Source organism: Bufo gargarizans, chromosome 6, assembly GCF_014858855.1.
Source record: "Bufo gargarizans isolate SCDJY-AF-19 chromosome 6, ASM1485885v1, whole genome shotgun sequence".
Lineage (NCBI taxonomy): Eukaryota > Metazoa > Chordata > Amphibia > Anura > Bufonidae > Bufo > Bufo gargarizans.
The window spans coordinates 99,701,825-99,706,667 of record NC_058085.1 but is presented as its reverse complement, the minus strand read 5'-3'; the positions used below and the strand labels follow the sequence as shown (position 1 = coordinate 99,706,667).

The 4,843-nt window shown below is 42.6% G+C and overlaps 1 pseudogene; it reads right to left on the bottom strand.

Annotated features, from left to right (window-relative positions):
• Positions 1–1,146: 1,146 nt before the first annotated feature.
• On the bottom strand, positions 1,147–3,416 carry LOC122941991 (annotated as a pseudogene).
• Positions 3,417–4,843: the final 1,427 nt, after the last annotated feature.

The window sequence follows — 4,843 nt, the reverse complement described above, 5'->3', positions numbered from 1 at the left end:
TAAATATCTGACAATGGCCTGTTCCAGTGGTGGGTGACGTGAAGCCTGATTCTCTGCTATGACATGAAGCCTGATTCTCTGCTATGACATGAAGCCTGATTCTATGCTATGACATGAAGCCTGATTCTCTGCTATGGGACCTCTCTCCTCTGTCTGGGTGCCGGGGCCTAAATATCTGACAATGGCCTGTTCCAGTGGTGGGTGACGTAAAGCCTGATTTTCTGCTATGACATGAAGCCTGATTCTCTGCAATGGGACCTCTCTCCTCTGTCTGGGTGCTGGGGCTTAAATATCTGACAGTGGCCTGTTCCAGTGGTGGGTGACATGAAGCCTGATTCTCTGCAATGGGACCTTTCTCCTCTGTCTGGGTGCCGGGGCCTAAATATCTGACAATGGCCTGTTCCAGTGGTGGGTGATGTGAAGCCTGATTCTCTGCTATGACATGAAGCCTGATTCTCTACTATGACATGAAGCCTGATTCTCTGCTATGGGACCTCTCTCCTCTGTCTGGGTGCGGGGGCCTAAATATCTGACAATGGCCTGTTCCAGTGGTGGGTGACATGAAGCCTGATTCTCTGCTATGACATGAAGCCTGATTCTCTGCAATGGGACCTCTCTCCTCTGTCTGCGTGCTGGGGCCTAAATATCTGACAGTGGCCTGTTCCAGTGGTGGGTGACATGAAGCCTGATTCTCTGCAATGGGACCTCTCTCCTCTGTCTGGGTGCCAGGGTTTAAATATCTGACAATGGCCTGTTCCAGTGGTGGGTGACGTGAAGCCTGATTCTCTGCTATGACATGAAGCATGATTATCTGCTATGACATGAAGCCTGATTCTCTGCTATGGGACCTCTCTCCAATTGATATTGGTTAATTTTTATTTATTTTATTTTTATTTTTTATTTTCCCTATCCACATTTGTTTGCAGGGGATTTACCTACATTTTGCTGCCTTTTGCAGCCCTCTAGCCCTTTCCTGGGCTGTTTTACAGCCTTTATAGTGCCGAAAAGTTCGGGTCCCCATTGACTTCAATGGGGTTCGGGTTCGGGGGGAAGTTCGAGTCGAGTTCGGATCCCGAACCCGAACATTTTCCCTGCTGACTTTCTCTCTGATTTTATATCCTGGTTTCATTCTGCTATGTATTTGACTTAGCTTTTGAATTCTGATACAGTTCTGGCTTTGCCTGTCTGATGTTGACCTCTTTATGTCAGACTACTCTTTTACTCCACTAGGTTTAGGCCCCTGCACTTAGTCAAGTCAGGAACCATTGCCAAGTTGTGGGCCACCATTTGGGATGGGTTGTGTAAGTAGGTAGGGGCAGTGGTGCTAGTGGAGTACAGGACTACACTGTTCACTACCCTTCATGACAAACATGTCTGTGTGTCAAACTCAATAGAGATGAGATGTAACTGAACAAATTTGTAATGGCAGTGTGGACCAAATTGGGAACATTAGGAAACAATATCTATCTCCTTGGAGGGGTAACTGGATGTAATAGGTATTTAGTGCTGTACTCTCATGCCTGTTTGGTAATTCTGAAAGACCAGGCAACATGCTGAGAAGGGCAAGTATACAGCCATACTTGGCAGCCCGGTGTGGATTTTCTGCAGAGAAAAACCACAGCAAATTGTGAGGACTTTGCTGTGGATTTGGTTTGAAAATGCTGAAGATGTGCAAAGGGTATAATCTGCGGCATAAATCCCCAGCATGGCAATCTAAATTTAAAATCCGCACCTTATGTCAAGTTATTAGCATATTTGATTAAGCAAATATTCTTCAGTGTGCATCTACAGCAATAGACCCACCTACTGAAAAGGCTCTGCATGTTTACATTGTCCCCACTTAACAGTAATGTGACCTGACCTGATGGTTTTGGACCAAAAGTGTTCTGTCTTGCCCATGATCACATGCACTGCTGTAGCCACTCACAGGCCTCAGTGGTGACCCTGAATGGCACATGACCACTGAACTTATGTAGTCACATGCTGCTTGGGGACTTGTCATCGCTGAAGCCATTAACTGGTTGCATAGATTCATGTGGACAAAGACGGAGCATCACATTTCTAGTCCACAGGGGACCCTCAGCAGTGTAACAGAGCACCGGTGAACAACTGAGTTGGTGTCCTTCTTTATTTTAGGCACATTCCGGACCTTCATTTATTTTTATCTTGAGGTTTGAACCGCCACTTTAAAGGATTAAACAGGTTGTCCGCTTTTTTAATATTGATGATATTGATGATCAGGATAGGTCATAAATATCAGATCGGCGAGGCGCAGACTCCCAGCACCCCCAAAGCAGCACTATTCAAGTGAATAGGAAGGAGCCATCCAATTGAAGTAAATGGGACGGCTCAGATGTAATTACAACTGCTCACCACTATAGTTGCGACATCAGGTAAACAATTGGCGGGAGTTGGCCCCCCCACCAATCTAATATTGATGACCTATCCTGAGGACTGAAGTGTTTGAAGAGCAGCACCCACGGACATAAATGGCCACACCGGTAATGCAACAGCCGAGCCACGACCACAGATCCTTAGCAGTCGACCGTATAGCAAATAAAGAGAGGTAGCGGCAGCATTTCCAGTGAATCCTTTATTGGACGGACTTTATAGAAAGGGTGCCATAAAATCAAGCAGCAACGTTTCGGCTGTATCCCAGCCTTTGTCAAGCGTTGACAATGGCTGGGATACAGCCGAAACGTTGCTGCTTGATTTTATGGCACACTTGCTGTAAAGTCCATCCAATAAAGGATTCACTGGAGATGCTGTCGCTATCTCTCTTCATTTGCTATCCTGAGGAATGGACATCAGTATTAAAAAAAAGCGGACAACCCTTTTAATGATGTAATGAGTGAGAAATGTCCTACAGATGGGATCATGTATTTTGCTATTAGTGTCCCATAAAATGTGACCACAACAATAAGATGAGAACTGCAGGTAGAGAAGGTTTTTTGTTTGCCAGTTGTAGATGATATCTTGAGTATCGTGTGGAATGTATACACATAGGTCACAATGATAAAGCCACAAGGAAATATAAATATTGGCATAGAAAACAGAAAGACTTTCAGTTCTACCAGAGAAGTGTCTGAGCAAGAAAGCTTCTGAGGAGGAGAAATGTCACAGAAGAAATGGTCAATGATATTGTCATGACAAAATTTTTAATTTGATATAGGCAAGACTCCTTTAAGATTAAGAGTAAGACCCAACAACCATGGCCACAGTGACAGACAGATCTGGAGCTTGAAGTCCATGATACTAGAGTATCGTAAGGGGTTGCAAATGGCCAAGTAACGATCATAAGACATTACAGAAAGAAGAAAACATTCTGTAAAGGTTGAACCGCTAAAGAAGTATAATTGGGTGATACAGGCGTTGTAACTCATTTTTTTTCCTCCCAACAAAATGGCATCAAGCATGTTGGGAACAATGAAGCAACATTGGAGTGGACAACAATTGTTTAAAACAATCAACTGCCCCACAACATGTTTCACCAGATCACTGGCTTCTTCAGGGGTTTGGGCAGAAAGGCCCCTGAAGAAGCCAGTTATCTGGTGAAACATGTTGGGGGGCAGTTGATGTTGCTTATTAGCTTATAAGTCCTTGTGTAGGACATTTCATTCAATATAGCAAAGTTTTTGAGCTAGGTGGAGCGCTTAACAGCATGTGTGCAGTGTGTGAATGCGTTTTTGACAGCTACTGACGTAGTGTCACACAAGTGTGCTGTGCTGTGAACCTTTGTGTGTAGTAGCAGTTACCTATTCCATTTAATCCGTTTTTGCAGGCAACTACAGGTAGTTTGCTTACATTAGTCTATCCACACATTGCCTCCCTATGTTCAAACTCTGCAGATATAGTTGTGGTGAATAGGAGATAGTGCACATCTCCCTCACCCTGGCAGCAACTAAGTCGTCAACTCTTTGGGGTGGAAACAAAGTGTTTTAATTGTTTGTTATGGCTCACAGCCGTCTTATCATTATGTCGAATTAAAAGTGAAGTTTTAATACACACTTTATACCTGGGTCAAGATAGGTCTAGGCCATTCTTGGCATTAAATTCAAAAATTATACTTTTCTTTTTGAACCATAGATGGCTCCCACAGGATTAGGTAATGGTTGTAAGAATATATGGAGTTTAGAAAACATTAGACATCTTTCTTTATTAAAAAAAAAAGTCACTCTACAGAGTTACTGTTATAAATGTAGACTGTTAATTAAAGGTGATGTTTAATTGTCAACTGGGTCAGCTTTATTGCGATCCCAATTAGATATCTGAAAATATTTGTGTGCTGCATAACATCGATTAGTATCGCCAAAGGATAATCTACTTCAGTTATGTTATATTCAATGTTAATAAAACATGCCGAATTAAAAAAGGGAGGTCTCTGAAGTCCAGTCTATTGGCTAGAGCCAAGAGCAATGGCAGTATGGATTGCTGCTCTGAAGGAACAATTTTAATGGATGTCATCTATTACTATGAAAAATGGGGGTTTTACGTGTGGCTTTTTCAGCAATAATAAAAAATTATGGGTTTTAGGAGGAACCCACTCCTTCTCCACAATCAGCTTGATTATGGAGGACCTACAAGAAACAAAATTGGCTGTCAAATAACTGCAGGATAACGTCAAGCTACTGCATCCATACAGACAAATATAAAAACAACGTACAAAGCAATATAATTACTCACTATGGACAGTGTGTTGCTGTACTTACATTACAGTCATGGTTTTCGCAAGCCTTCAGTCAGAAATGTATTAATATTAATGTTGGCATATGATGACTACAGGGCATTCCTGTGATTGTATGTACTGTATTCTGCACTAATAAATACTGTGCTGAATATATAG